This window comes from Desmodus rotundus, chromosome 9 (assembly GCF_022682495.2).
Source record: "Desmodus rotundus isolate HL8 chromosome 9, HLdesRot8A.1, whole genome shotgun sequence".
In the NCBI taxonomy this organism is placed as follows: domain Eukaryota; kingdom Metazoa; phylum Chordata; class Mammalia; order Chiroptera; family Phyllostomidae; genus Desmodus; species Desmodus rotundus.
The window spans coordinates 102,162,855-102,179,063 of NC_071395.1; the positions used below are offsets into that span (position 1 = coordinate 102,162,855).

Below are 16,209 nucleotides of genomic sequence, written 5' to 3' on the forward strand. Positions count from 1 at the left end.
CTGCTACAGAAAAGAGGCTCATATATACGTTAATAAAGGGTTCCATTCATGAAGAAACTACATTTCCAAGCTGTTTGCATCTAATAACATGCATGTAAAGCAAAAATTGACAGAATTATAAGGAGAAATTCAGAAATTCACCCTCATGATGGGAGATTTAACACATCTCTGTCAGTAATTGACAGATTTAAAAGACCAATTAACTAGGATATAGAAGATTTGACTAACACAATTAACTGCCTGTATTTATTGAACTCACAGACAACTCTGCACTCAGCAATTAGAGACTACACATTCTTTTCAAGCACACACGGACCACTTACAAAACTGACCACTTATTAAGCCACAGGACAAGATTCAATAAATACTAAAGAATCAATATCACACAGACCACAATCTCTGTCCACAATGAAATTAAATAAGAAATCAAAACAAGACTTCCGGCCAAGATGGAGGCGTAGGTAGACACACCGTGCCTCCTCACACAGCCAAAAGAAGGACAACGACAAATTTAAAAACAAAAACAACCATAATTGACAGAAAATCGAATGGTATGGAAGTCCAACAACCAAGGAGTTAAAGAAGAAACACTCACCCAGACCGGTAGGAGGGGCGGAGATGGGCAGCTGGGCAGAGAGGGCTTGCAGTGAGGCAGTGGATGGAGGACCTGGGCAGGTGGTCCTACATTTGTGTGAAGATAAACTGGGAGGGACAACTGGGGAGCAAGACAGACCCCGCAACCCAGGGTTCCAGTCTGGGAAAATAAAGCCTCAAAACCTCTGGCTGTAAAAATATGCAGGGTTGAGGCAGAGGCGGGAGAAACTCCCAGCCTCACAGGAGAGTTCATTGCAGAGACTCACAGGGTACTAGAACATACACAAGTCCACCCACCTGGGAATCGGCACCAGAAGGGTCCAATTTGCTGTGGGTAGCAGCGGAAGTGACTGAAAACCAAGCAAGTGGCATTGTTGCCTTTCCGACGCCTCCCCCACAGACAGCGTCACAACGCAATAACGTGGGTGGCCCCGCCCTGGCGAACACCTAAGGCTCCACCCCTTACTACGTAACAGGCACAGGGAAAACAAAACAAAACAAAAGCCCAAATTGAAAGCACAGATCAAAGCTCCAGAAAAAATACAACTAAGCAGCAAAGAGATAGCTAACCTATCAAATGCAGAGTTCAAAACACTGGTAATCAGGAAGCTCACAGAATTGGCTGAGTATGGTCACAAAATAAAGGAAAAAGTGAAGGCTGTGAAAAGTGAAATAAAGGAAAATGTACAGAGAACCAACAGTGAAGGGAAGGAAACTGGGACCCAAAAAATGGTTTCGAGCAGAAGGAAGAAAGAAACATTCAACCAGAACAGAATGAAGAAACAAGAATTAAAAACAATGAGAAGAGTCTGAGGAACCTCCAGGACAACTTTAAACATTCCAACATTCGAATCATAGGGGTGCCAGAAGGAGAAGAGAAAGACCAAGACATCGAAAACTTATTTGAAAAAATAATGAAGGAGAACTTCCCTAATCTGGTGAAGGAAATAGACTTCCAGGAAGTTCAGGAAGCTCAGAGAGTCCCAAAGAAGTTGAACCCAAGGAGGAACACTCCAAGGCACATCATAATTACATTAGCCAAGATTAAAGATAAGGAGAGAATCTTAAAAGCAGCAAGAGAAAAGGAGAGAGTTACCTACAAAGGAGTTCCCATAAAACTGTCAGTTGATTTCTCAAAAGAGACCTTACAGACCAGAAGGCACTGGAAAGAAGTATTGGAAATCATGAAAGGCAAGGACCTACATCCAAGATTACTCTATCCAGCAAAGCTTTCATTGAGAACGGAAGGGCAGATAAAATGCTTGCCAGATAAGGTCAAGTTAAAGGAGTTCATCATCACTGAACCTTTATTATATGAAATGTTAAAGGGATTTATCTAAGAAAAAGAAGATCAAAAATATGAACAGTAAAATGACAACAAACTCACAGCCATTAACAACCAAATCTAAAAAAAAAAATCCCAAAACAAAAACAAAGTAAGCAAACAACTAGAACAGGAACAGAATCACAGAAATGGAGATCACCTGGAGGGTTATCAGCAGGGGATTGGGAAGGGGAGAACGGGAGAAAAGGTACAGAGAATAAGTAGCATAAATGGTAGGTAGAAAATAGACAGGAGGAGGTTAAGAATAGTATAGGAAATGTGGAAGCCAAAGAACTTATAGATATGACCCATGGACATGAACTAAAGAGGGGGGGAATGTGGGTAGGAAGAGGTATGCAGGGTGGAGGGGAATAAAGAGGGGAGGGGAAACAAAATTTGAGAGAATAGCACAGTAAAATTCTATGATATTTTAAAAAATAAATCAAAACATTAAAAACCATGAATTTAGACCAAAAAAAAAAAACCCGGAAAAAAAGAAAAAAAAAAACCCTTTCAAATGTGACTGTTGGAGTCCATAGCAAGAATTGAGGGACAGTACCCTGAGAAGGGGGACCGACGACTCACAGCCAGGCAGACATCTCCACTACATTCTAGGCCACGTTGCCCAGCACATGTGCCCAGCACAACTGCACACACACAGAAACAAACAGACCTTTCTCCCAGTACGGCCTGAGATCACCCCCACCAAGCATAACCCAACCGCCTCAAGGACAACCACAACTTCTCTCCTTGTCAGTTGAATCATCCTCCCTAGCTGGTGTGGCTCAGTGGATTGAGTGCTGGCCTGTGAACCAAAAGGTTGTTGGTTGATTCCCAGTCAGGCACATGGCTGGGTTGTGGGCCAGGTCCCCAGTAGGGGGTGCACTAGAGGCAACCACACACACATTGATGTTTCACTCCCTTCTTTCTCCCTCCCTTCCCCTCTCTCTAAAAAATAAATAAAAGTAAACAAAATCTTTTTTAAAAAAGTGTCAAATGATACAATATATGTATTTTAAATCGATTTTGCTTCTCCCAGCATTTTGCTAACTAAGCATGTTCATTAAATTTTCTTGAGTTTTTCCAACCCCGAAGTATTTGAAAACAACCATGCTCACAGTAGCATCAATTATAAGGTACATTTCCTTATATTTTAATGACCATAACAAAAATCCCAGTTTTAGTTCTAATTAGCAATACCTACTAGTAGTCAGTACTCATATACAATAGTGGCAAAGAAAAAAAGACAATGACAATTGCTACTCCAAGTACTCTTGGACAAGTCTATAGTAGAATCAGCAAATCTCACAGACACCATTGTCTAACTCACTTCCTGGGCAGTGGAGTGAGTTCCCCAGTCCTTAGGATTAAAGGGCTTGGAGGACTCCCCTCGTAGAACCAGCATTCTTCTGGAATGCTCTGAAGAAGACGGATGGGTAGAGTCTCCAGTAGGGAGCTATGCAGGCTGAGCCATCCTCTCCCTACTACTGCTGTATTCTTTTCCTATGGGGGTTGGGACTGAGTCTTCCTGCAGCATTAGCTTAAGAAAGTCCCAGGCCTCTGTTGGCCAGCATTATACATATTGTTCTGGTGCTACAGTGTCCATAACACCTCAGCAGCCTCAGCATTTCATTTGGGAGGTCTCTGTTCAAGAGCCCAAAGTAGGGATTTTGTCTTTGATAATTTCCCAGGCCTAACGGAGAGCCTTAGCCTCAAGGTACTGTAATGAGGGCTGATGGTCTGATGGGAGTCTTTCTCCTCCCATCTGCCTTGGAAGTTAAACTCCACAAGCTTGCATGCCACAGCTACCAGGAAGTTCATTTAAAATGGGTGTACTCAGGGGAGAGACTGGAGGATTTGTTTTGTTTTTGTTTTGTTTGTTTTTAAAAAACAAACTGGCTTCTCTTACACCCTACCATCAACCCCATCCCAGGAAACCATTTGATTCTGCCTTGAAATTCCATCCATGGTCCGATCACTTCTCCACACCTCCAGTGCAGAGTCCCCTTCATTTTCTCAGCTGGATTCCTGCACAGACCTAATACTTGCCCTGCTTTTACTTGCTTCCTTATCATCTATCCTCATCTACCCAGCAGCCAGAGAGATCCTTTTAAGATACAGCAAGTCCTGGAATAATGCCCTTTCCTTATAATGTTGATGAGGTGAGCAGGAACTTAACTCTTCATATCTTATCTGTTTATATCAATTAGCCTACGGTAGAATTGATTTGGTTACAGGTCATTTAGCTTATGGCTCCAGAACCTATTCAGGAGGTTAAGTGAGGAGTTACTGTATAGTTCTCTAAGTCACTCCTCTGCCCGAGATTCTGCCCTGGCTTCTCATTTCGCTCAGAGAAAAGCCAAAGCCCTTAAACTCCATCCCACTTTGTCCCTGGTGGCTTGTCTGACCTGTCCTACCGTTCTCTACTCACCTTTCTGCTGCTGCTTGAACACCCAGGTATGTTCTTGCTCTTCCCCCTTTAAATCCACATTGCGTACTCCCTAGTTTCTTTCATGTCTTTGCTCAGATTTTGCCTTTTCAATGAGACCTGTACTGACCTCCCTATTCAAAATCGCAGCCACCCTACGTTCCCCAAACTCCTCACCTAGCTCTCTGGTTTCCTCTGTAGTACTTAGTACCTTCTGACTGCGGTTCTATTCTGAATGCCACAAACAAATGTAATGGTTTGTTTGGGTTACTATCTATCATCCTTCTCCCTCTTGCACTGCCCGCCCTTTTTACTTTGTTTAGAATAGTATCTGGCCCAGATAAGGGTTTCACTCAGTATTTATTGAATGGATGAATCAACATTCTTATTCCAACAGCTAAGACCTTTTGGTTTTCTAATCAATTCTTCAAGCATTCTGGAGGTTAATGGAGAATCAGAGAATCTGACACCACAATTTAGCAGAATTTAAGACTAATTTTTCTGGAAGATTTTATTTATTTATTTTTAGGCAGAGGGGAAGGAAGGGAGAAAGAGAAGGAGAGAAACATCTATGTGTGGTTGTCTCTCACCTGCCCCTCATTGGGGACCTGGCCCACAACCAAGTCATGTGACCTAGACTGGGAATTGAACCAGTGACCCTTTGGTTCGCAGGCTGGTGCTCAATCCACTGAGCCACATCAGCCAGGGCACTTAAGGCTAATTCTTGATCTAGACTGACAATCTGAGGTTGCCCTTGGTTTTACCATCTTTGGTCAACTGGGCCAGTGATGGATAACAGCTTGTCTCTCTGGCTGCAGCTTACTGAAGTCCACAAGCAATGACCAACATGTTCTCCTTGCTATGAAGTCACCTGAAGCCTGATCTCAGTGGACACACGGACTGAGCACCATAAAACATCAGGGAAGAGCTTAACCAACCACTTCACTACCACATAGCAAGGTAGTGGTGGTCACATATTCCTCCTCGTCCCCCTCCCCCCAACTCAGCCAAGTCCACAGTTTCTTTCAGGGTTTACTATATGAACCCTCCTCCAGATGCTCATTCCTATGTCATTTAGGACCTTTTGGTTGTAAGTAACAGAATCCAAGTTAAGTTCATCAAAAATTGGGAAGATTTATTACAAAGTACATGGGTATTTCACAGGGAGCAAAAGCCAAGCCTTAACTTTCATAAAACCCCAAACTTTGTACCTAATACAATGGGCAGCCTAGATATAACAGGATTCCTTCTTTTAAAAAATTACCAAATAATTTTTTTATAGGAAAAAATTTCTTCCCCCAAGGCCATTACTTGCTAGAACATGCTGTTGGTTTGATCGCCTTCCCAATAATCTTGTCTTTCTCTTCCTTCATACTAGCTGGGTCGTCTGGTTTGAGCCCAGAGCTCCTCCTCCACAGTGCCCTGTGTGTCAGCAGAAGGGGACTCCAGCCCTGCCCCAGGGCAGGGCCTGAATGAATCATAGTAATTGCATTTTCCTTGCCACCGCTTGGGTTTAGCAATAGTCAGCAGTCCTACATTGGGTTCGCTAGACTAGCAGCCTAGCACAGCCTGAGACAGGGATGCTTGTACAAGTGGTTGAGGGACAGGCTGTCCTAAGGAAATGAGGGAAGCAGGGAGAAGGGAAGCAAGGATATGGTCTTACTTGGAGATTAGCTTCACTCTGAGCCCAAGGGGAGCCTTGGAGGGCGTATTTGTTTTCTTATGAAAGTCCCACATCCCAGAAAACCCCTCAGTCCCAGGCCAGCTGCAAGGGTTGGTTCCTCTACAGAGAACCAAGTTTGGTCAATGATAGATGAAGGGAAGTCTGCCAGGGAGTTTCTAAGAAAGAGACACAACAGGGGTAAATTATTCTTTTTCTCACTGTGGATGTTGTTGCGTGGATGTATGCTTGAAACTGTTGTGATGGCCTAGAGGCCTTGACGGGAGAGAGTCCTCAGGCAGTGCCAACACCACGAAGGGGTGACTGGCAATAGGAGGCGAGCAGCCCGGGTCTTTTAGGGTGTCTCTGCCATCTTCAACATGTGGCTTCCATCTCTGTGTCTAGGCCACTTCTCAATCAACAAGAAACAGGAGTATGAAGAGAACAAGCAACATTTTTTCTTCTAAAGATGCAATCCAGAAGATGTATAGCTCACTACTGCTCACCTCCCATTGGCCGGAACTTAGTCACATGGCCACACCTAGCTGCAAGGAGGATCATAAAATCTGGTCTCTGGCCGAACTACCAATTATCCTACTAAATGCTTAAGGGCGGGGTTTCCATGACTAACAGGAAGAAAGGAAGAGTGGGTTGTATGGGATACCTCAGGAGGTAATTAGACTCTGTCCCGGTGTTTGCATGAATGATAATAAAGGACATTTATTGAGTGGTTATTAGTGGACACTCTGTTCCAACCACTTGGTATGTGTGAAGCATTTAATCTGCTCAATTACATCTGAGGTAGTTACTACGCTATTATTATAGAGAAGAAACAGGAGCAGAGAGCAGTCAGTTAATTTCGCCCGGAACCGCATAGGCAGTAAGTGATAGGACCATCTAATTTTAGAACCAATACTCTCAGCCACTATTTCATTCTGCTTCTGGGCCATCGTTAAGTAATTTTGAGATACTTTTTGCTCTCTGGCACCAGAGCTTTCCTTCCCCTAACGCATACATCAGCCGTTCAGCTTTCAGACACATCACGCTCACACACTTTGTAGGAATGTGAGATGTGTGCCAGTAAAGGACTGCCTTCCCCACAGCTGTACTGTCGCCTTTTGGACCATCCAGTCACCTTCCTCTCACTACATGGCCTGGCTGCTTGGTGGCTCAGAGGCCTGTTCTCCTGCCTGCCACGGGTGGCCTTTTAATAATCCCCTGTTATATAAGTTACTTCAGTGTGACTCAGGTCCTTGCTACTCTAAAGAGCCTTGCTCCTGTGCGTGCTGATGAAGAGGTTTAAGCAGGGGGAAGGCAGAAGTAGACTTGTGATTTCGAAGCATCCTTAGGCAGCGACTTGCAGGGAAGGTAGGAGGCGGGAGGGAGGAGAAACAAGGAGGTCAGTGCAAGATCGCAACCTAGCCAGGGCAGTGGGGACGGACAGAGGTTCCTCCCTCTTGTCTGGCACAAGATCTTGGACATCCCGAGCATCCAGAGCATCCCGTCCTTGTTTTTCCAGGGGTAGTTTCTGCTCTATCTGGCCCCACCTGCCTCTCCAGGTGGGTCTTGCACTCTTCCATACTATGCATACTCCAGCTACACCTTGCCTCTCACCCGCCCGACCAGCCTGCACTTACTACCGTACATTGCCTTTGCTCATGCGGTTCCTTCCCTCTGCTTGGAATGTCTTTCATCTCCAGCGCTGCCTAGCAAAGTCTTACTCATCCTTCAAAACCAAGGTTAAATGTCACTTCTTCTGTGATGCCTTCTCTTACTTCCCCAGACTTATTCCCCACTCCCATAGAACTTACTTAGTATGTCTGTTACGGCGGCCATTGCACTGAATTCTGATCGTGTGATGATGTGTTTGCAGTCGCCGTTGCAAAATGGTGACTTCCCTGAGACAGGAATGAGCTTTCTACTCTTCACAGTACCCTTTGCTCCAGAGCACATACATGGTGCCTGGTATAAACGGGCACTCAATAAATGTCAGTGAGTTGTGGGGTTGATCTCAGCCTGATAGAAGAGGGGGCTCTTCACCTGCATCGTCCTGGAGCAACCTCTAGAGGGCAGTCTCACACCACGCACGCTTCTCTAACCTCTGCCCAGTTGCTTTTCCCCTAGGCAGCTCAGATAGATAGATAGATAGATAGATAGATAGATAGATAGATAGATAGATAGATAGATAGATAGATAGAAAGAACATGGAGGATATAGAGAGATTGTAGAGCTATTCATAGGTAGTTAGAGAGACAGAGAGAGAGTATAATAGGGCGAGCACAGTAGGGATGGGCTCTAGGACCTGGGAATCTGACCACTCTGATTTAGGCATTGCCGGCCCATTCCTTAAGAGAACAGGCTTCGGCGGGTATAAGAACCATAGTTGAAACATAGAACACAGTTACTGGCTTCGAAATGAAAACAGGACATTGCAAAATGGAAATTCACAAATATTTAAATAAATGGCCTTAAAACAAAATGCCAACCAATCAGTTGCACCTCCACGTGCACACAGTTTACGTGTAAATTACATTGCACGTGGGATGTGAATGCATCTTACTATTTTTGACATGCTGTGGGAACTCCCAACGTGTCAAGGGCCCTTGATGCCCTTAAAAAGGCCTTGGGAGGGAGGAAGGAATGGCCTGTTAAGTGGAACCTCATACTGTCCGCCAGAGGGCTCAGGGTGCTGCCAGCTGCGTCGGGGCTGCAGGTCCAGTCCCCCGCTTCCTGCTGAAGGCTTTGGAGTCAAGCCGGTGAAGACAGCAGTCAGCAACAAAGATGGCCCTCAACCACCATCTGTCTTGATCTCAAGGTAACTTGGGAGAGGGGTAGGACTGCATCCACTTACACTGGGGAGATGCTGATCGGAAGAGGCTCTGTGTCCTGGAACTTCTGGTTCACGGAGTGGAATGGACAGGAGACAAGATCAGAACTGAGTGACTCCGAATTCAAGTCAGAGCCAGTCAGGGGTTCTAAAGCACTGGGTGGGGACCCAGGAAGGCTTCTGGTAAGAGGCAGCATTTTGAGTGGGCCTTGGCAGGTGAGTCAGCAGCTATACATGCAGTAGGTGGAACATCTTAAAAGAGCAGGAGAGAGGGAAAGCAACACTAGATGGCATGTGTTTCAGCCCTTACAGAACTGCTTGGGGTGTTATTGTCTCCGTTTACACCTGAAGGGACTGAAATTCGGGGAGTTAACCATACCAGTAACAAGGGCCACTTACTGAGTGCTTACTTCCAGCCATACCCTGTGCTGAGCCTCTTAGATAGACAAGGTCTGTCTGGAAAAAGTCCAGCCATTGTTAATGTAACAAGAACAGTCTGTGTGGCATCTATGTAACCTTCAGCCAAGGAGAGTGGACTGGAAGGCGCATGTGCGAACTACGACAACATCACTGTACTATCAGTGGGGGCGGTAAATGCTGTTGCATGTGTGCCCTGTGGCCCTCATATTCAAAATGACTAAGTGAGCAGAGCAATGAATCTGCATCAAATTTTGCGTTAAGCTTGAACATTCCTTTGCAGAAACTATGCAGATGATTCAGAAGGCCACAGCTATGGGCAACTGGTGACTGGCAGCTTCATCACAACAACATGCCCGCTCATGCATCACATCTCGTGCAGAGTTTTTGGCGAAACATCAAATCACCCAGGTGACTCAGCTCCCCTACAGCCCAGATTTGGTGCCCTGTGATTTTTGGCTTTTCCCAAAACTAAAATCACCTTTGATTTTTAAAAAGATTTTATTTATTTATTTCTAGAGAGAGGGGAAAGGAGGGAGAAAGAGAGGACAAGAAACATCAATGTGTAGTTGCCTTTCATTCACCCCCAAATGGGGACCAGGCCTGCAACCCAAGCATGTGCCCTGACTGGGGGTTGGACCAGTGACCCTTTGGTTTGCAGACCAGCACTCAATCCACTGAGCCACACCAGCCAGGGCTAAAATCACCTGCGAAAGGGAAGAGATTTCAGCCTGCCGATGAGACTCAGAAAATACTATGGGGCAGCCGATGGCGAGTGGGAGAACTGTGTGAGGTCCCAAGGTGCCTGCTTTGAGGGGGACTGAGGCATCATTGTCCTAAATACAATATTTCTTGTATCTTGTATCTTCTTCAATAAATGCCTCTGTTTTTCATATTACATGGCTGGATACCTTCTGGACAGACCTTGTATTGTCTCATTTAATCCTCTCAATAACCCTAATAAAATCTAGACATTATTAAGTTCATTTTATAGATAGACCTGTTATTGAGGTCAGAGAGGTTAAACAAGTTGTTGAAAGTCAGGATTCAAGGGCAAGGCTGTCTGACTTCATACCCTTTTCCCTGCTCAGTTTCACAGGGCTCTTAATTAAGTGGCAGAGCGGAACATTTATTGAGTGCTTACAATCAATGTGTCACTGTTCTAAATGCTTCACACGTTGTAACTCATCTAGCTGAAGCAGGGACTGTAATTATCACTGCCATTTACAAATGGGGAAACCGAGGCCAAGAGAGGCCCAGTAACTTGCCTAAGGTTGCTGCCAGGCTGTCTGGTTCCAGAGTGGGGCTCTTTGCCATAATGGTCTACTGGACTGGGTGGGGGTGGGGGGCAGTGACAGGCGCTGTCACTGGGGCAGATGCAGTGATATGTGAGGTATGTGGGGGAGATGGGACCGGAAGGAAAACACAGCCACAGGTGACATCCGTGGGTGTTTCTTTTCTCTTTTGCTGTTTCCCCTGTAGGAATTCTGTGCTGTGTTCCTAGTAAAACAGTTAAGAGCATAATACCTCCCCAAATATATTTTCCTTAAGAGGCATTTTGTTGAAGTGTTTTTTAATTAGCCAATACGGCTGCTTTGCAAATAGGGTTTTATTTCCGTTGTGCCCAGGCCCCCTGGTTTGCTGGAGCTTCCCCGAACGGCTCACACAGACTTCCAACATGAGGAAAAACACTTCGCTGAGAAGGATTTCAACCTATAAGGTTGAACAGCTGGTGTGGATGTGGTCAGAGACTGAACTGAGTCACGGAGAGGAAACCGTCTATGGCTCTGGCCCTTCATACAAACCCATCCAGGGCCTTTGGAGCCAGTTCTAGCTTTCCTGACTCCGAGGGAAATAATGAGGACGGGCTTACGGGGCTGGAATGATCCCATCTGGAGAAAGGAAGGCTGTAAGGAGATGGAGAGCATTGATAAGTAAGCTCAGGGGCTCTGAACTTGGACTGTGTGCAAACCCCAACTGTTACTGTTTGACTTGGGTAATGTACTCAATCTCTCTAAGTCTTCGTGTCTCATCTGTAAAGTGTGTATATTAATGATATGTTTAATCATTGTTTGCAATACTCTGGTTTCTCTTCAGATCGATAAATCTTTCGCCTTTTAATCATTGTTTGCACGTTAATGATGAATGGCTCGTTGCGGGGATTAAAGTGACCAAAGACGAAGTGCTTAACACTGTGCTTATCGTACCAGCCCTCGATGCCTATTGTTTTATCCAAATGGAAAGGAGATGGTAAAGAGCAGAGAGGGAACAACACAAAACAACCCTACTGTTCAGCCTATACTCACGGAGACCGAAGAGTCTGGAAAGCAGGCAGAAGTTCCTAACAACAAAGGGTGTGAAGCCTCAGCAAATTGTGAAAGCTCCCCCTCAGTTTCATCCCAAGAGCGTTTCATCTCAGGGGTGGTCATTTCTGGGGCCCTGGCCTGGGGGAAATGCCCTGGTGATGGGCGGGCGGGGCCGTTTGGCTTCCTGAATCCAGGACAGTTGATAAACAGATGCTCTGTTTGGCATTGCCTGGGGTTTACAAGCAGGAGATGCAGCACCTGCATTGCCAAGGTGCCCATTTATAGTTTCCTGGACCTGAGTCAATTCCTGTTTAAAAGTGCCTCCTGGGCCCTCCCGAAACCTCCTTCCTGCTTCACACTAACAGTTGCTTCTCTTTGGCTAAGAGGGAGCTGAGCTGCAAAACCTCTGGGAAGGAAGAAAGAAAGGGAGAGATGGGGTGGCAGGGCTGCCCACCCGTCTGGGGGGTGGGAGGGGCCCAGATCTGGGCCTGGATGTCACTAGGCCTCTTCAGAAGGATTTATCCTGACTTGAAGGTAAACTGGAAAGCCTGGCTACAAGCGAAGAAAGAGTTACTGTCAGCTGAAGGGATGGCATGTGATGAGGGAGCTCCTACAGTTCTTATTATCTTCAGGGAAAGTTTCAGAGTCGTTGTCACTTTCGGGGAGTTTCCTGGACTATGAACTTTACTTGCAGAGAGGACAGAATGCTGGAGAGAGGAAGCTGGCCTCCGGCTCCGCACCCGCCCCTCCCGGCAGGGCTTGCTGTTTCCCCGGAACCGTACAGTGTTACAGCTCTAAAGCCTGTCCAGCCGGCCTCCTGTGCCTGCAAACCTCCCTCAGGTCCTCGTCCCCGCACCCAGCCTTGGCTCCCTCCTCTGGAAAAGGGGATGACACACTCGAAACCTATAAAATTTGATTAACCAGTGTCACCTCAATACATTTAATTTAATTTTTTTTCTTTTATTGATTCCAGAGAGAGGGGAAAGGAGGGGAGAAGGGAGGGAGGGAGGAAGAGAGGGAGAGAAACATTGATCGGCTGCCTCTTGTACATGCCCTGAAGCAACCCAGGCGTGTGTCCTGACCGGGAGCTGAACCCACGACCTTTAGGTTTGCAGGATGACACCCAACCAAATAAGCCACAGCGGCCAGGGAAAGACATTTACTTTTTAAATGGGGGGTGACAGTAGCACTTACAGTAAACACTCAGTGTAGGTTGGATTTAAATAACACATGCTGGCTCGTGGGGTCGGAGCTATGCAGCGAGAGGGGAAGGAACAGAGAACAGAGTCTGTGCCTGTTCTTGGGAGCTGGTTAGAGAGACGAGAGAGGCATAAACCAAAAGAAATGCAATTGGAAATGCCTTTTCCAGCCAATGGCAGGGAGCAAAAGCACAAATATTGGAAACAATTTCCAGTTCCTCTTAGTGGTATGTTTTGTCACATTTTTGTATCGGTTTTCCCTTCCCCATTTATTTTGAGATGTCGTTCAAGTGAGCGTGTGTCCCTGGGGCTCCCACAGGCTGACACCAGGAAGCAGCAGGCAGGAAGCCCAGGGTGGCAAGCTGGACATTTGGTCAGCTGTGTTCTGGGCCCACTAGCACTCCCAGGGAATTGACCATTAATTACGAAAGCACAGAGGGGCCCGGCAAGGACTACACTGTGCCGCCCGAAGACCAGACAGACAGGAATAAACCGAATGCAACACAAGGCACCCAGTTCAACCTGCACAGTGCTCTACAACCTAGAACAGGGTCCATGCTAGCATATGAATCTGGTTACTGCACGCCCGTTCAAAAGGAATCTCAAAAGCTTTTTATTGCCTCCAGTAGGGCGAGGTCCAGAGTCTTCCTCAGAACATTATACAAGGCTCTTCCCGGACTGGCTTCGACTGGCTTTCTCGGCTTCTCTCACACAGTAGGACCACCACACTCTCGTCACAGGGACCGTGGCGACTCCCTCTTCTCAACATGCTCTTTCAAAGCTCCTGTTCATTTTTTTAAATTAAATGTTTGATTTTGAGGTACTTGTAGATTCACATGCAGTTGTAAGAAATGGTAGAGACCCTGTGTACCCTTTATGGCATTTTCCCCAACATTTTACAAAAACTTTAGTGCAGTATTACAACTAGAATATTGACATTGGTACAATCCACCAATCTTTTTTAAAAAGATTTTATTTATTTATTTTTAGAGAGAGGGGAAGGGAGGGACAAAGAGAGGGAGAGAAACAGTTGGACAAGGAGTGAGTGCTGGTTCACTGTAGCACAGCCAACGAGTCCCTCAGTGAATCTAGAATTGGGCTAAGAGGTTCCCATCCTTTCAAGACCTGTGTGTGTTGTGTTTAGCTGAGTAACTTAAAAAACCTAGAGCTGCAAGAAGCAACCATGTTGCATCACGTGGTCCAGGAGGCAGAGGGTCAGCCTGGAGTGAAAGAGGAGCGTTGAATCAGAGGCTGAGGAGCAGGATGAGGGATGACAGGAAAGATGTCAGCGACAGCTCCAGCGCCCAGTGCTGGGAGTCTGGAAACCCGGGATTGTGAGGCACTCTTACACCTGTATAAGCATCACCCTTCCCCTACCCTCACTCCTGCCCCTTGGGAGCTCACGTGAGCTTGTTAGATGGGATTCCACTAGATTGTTGTCCTTCGGGACAGAGCTGGTTGCCTTTTGTGTGTACGCTCGTACTTCTGCTTAGGAGCCCTTCGCATTCCCGGCTAGCTTCTCTGCTGTCACTTCTCCCTCTTCCTTTGCGGGGACCCTCAGAACACCCTTCCCATTTTTGTCCCTCAGCTTCTTCCAAAGCACCCTCTTATAAGACATCAGTAACTTGGGCTTTGGTTACAACTTAACCAACCCTCAGGTCCCGTAACTCTATGTCCTCAGTTTGCAAGACTTCCCTTGTCTTTGTGTCCTTAAATTACTTTTGTGGGTGGGGTAGCCACCTTTTCCCCATCCGACTAGGAGACCCCAGAAAACTGAGACTCTCCCCCCCAACGGTTTGAGAGTTCCCTGAGGGCAGAGAGAACAAGACGAACTTCATTAATCTTGTAGATCCCTCAGAGGAGTTTGTCTTCTGTTTTTGTAATCCTGGCCCTATCCTCGTTCTGCACACTGTGGGTGCTCAATAAATGTTGACTGACTGAGTCAACAACAGACTTAGTCCCCTGGAGTGTCACATTCTTTCGTCCCACAGCGAGAAAGTGATACCGTTAGTCAGAGCAGGCTGGACCCCTTAATACGATTACCTGGGAGTTGTGGGTTAGTGACTCTTTGCCCCGGCTTTATTGGGTACATTCATCTCCACCGGATATACCAGAGATCACTTCGCTGCTAGCCACTATGATTGCCCTGACCCTGTTAATCACGGTGAAGCTGCTGTCTCCAGCCCAAGACAGGGCGAGAACCAACATTGTTGTGGCCGTGGGTTGTACCGAGACAAGTGTATTCTAACCAAGGTCAACGGTGTTGAACTTGCTCTGTATGGTGTCTGGATTTAAGACACCCTACCGTGCGCCAGTGTCTGACCATAGCAAGGTGTTTTTAAAATCGTATTCAGTAACATAACAACTTGAGATACAATTCACAACGCATGAAATTCTCCCATTTTAATTCTAAATTCAGTGGCTTTTAGTAGAGTTGTGCCACGATACATTTTAGAGCATTTACTTTACCTCCCAAAGAAACTCCACGCCCATCAGCAAGCAGTCCCTCTCCGTTTCCCCCGACGCCCAGCCCCAGGGAAACACCGACCTATTTTCTGTCTATAGAACATTTGCCTATTCTGGGCACTTCATGTAAATGGAATCGTGTGTGTGTGTATGTGTGACTTCTTTCTCTTAGCAAGGTTTTCAAGGTTCATCCATGTGGTGACATATATCACTACTTTTTTAAAAGAAGGGTTTATTTATTTATTTTCAGAGAGAGGGAGAGTATCATCAATGTGTGAGAGAAACATCAGTTGGCTGCCTCTCGCCCACCCCCAACCAGGGACCTGGTTCACCACCCAGGCATGTGCCCTGATGACAAATCGAACCGGTGACCTTTCAGTTCGCAGGCCAGCACTCAATCCACTGAGTCACATCAGCCAGGGCCGTATCATTCCTTATTATTCATTCCTTTTTATTGCCAGATAACATCCCATTGTATGGCTATACCATTTTTATTTACCCATTCATCTACTTTTAGCAAGTTATTTGTTTCAACTCATTTATCTATAAAAATGTGAAATACATTCTAAACTATGAAGAACTACATGCATGTAAAGACCTCATTTTCCTACCTACAGAACGAAGGTGAGCACTGGGGCCAGCGCAACCTCCCTGCGTGTGTGGCCTGTTGTTGGTGAACTCGGGGGAATTAGGTATCTCTTTGGGTTTGATCTCCGCGTCAACTCCATTTTGCTCTTTTCCTAGGTAATGGACTGTATCACTCGGCCCCAGCCTATTGTCTCATTAATATTTGTTGCTAGGAGACCAGGCTAGAGTATGTTAGCCCAGTGTAATCCAATGCCACTGTAGAAAACAACTAGAATAGAATAGTATTTAAACATTAGACAGTTTCATTTCATCCCAATTTTTAGCAAGAACAGGGAAAAGGTCGGAAGCTACAGGTGTCCTTAGTGGGCTTACCGGCTCTCTCGCCAACTCTCCCGTTTCT

General features: G+C 46.0%; 1 long non-coding RNA gene across 1 annotated transcript; it reads left to right on the top strand.

The window, feature by feature from the left end:
• Positions 1-8,715: 8,715 nt before the first annotated feature.
• LOC128779306 (uncharacterized) lies at positions 8,716-11,403 on the top strand. Its single transcript, XR_008425209.1, has 3 exons — positions 8,716-8,821; positions 9,534-9,661; positions 10,879-11,403. It is a non-coding gene; the product is annotated as an uncharacterized lncRNA (long non-coding RNA).
• The last annotated feature ends 4,806 nt before the right edge of the window (positions 11,404-16,209 follow it).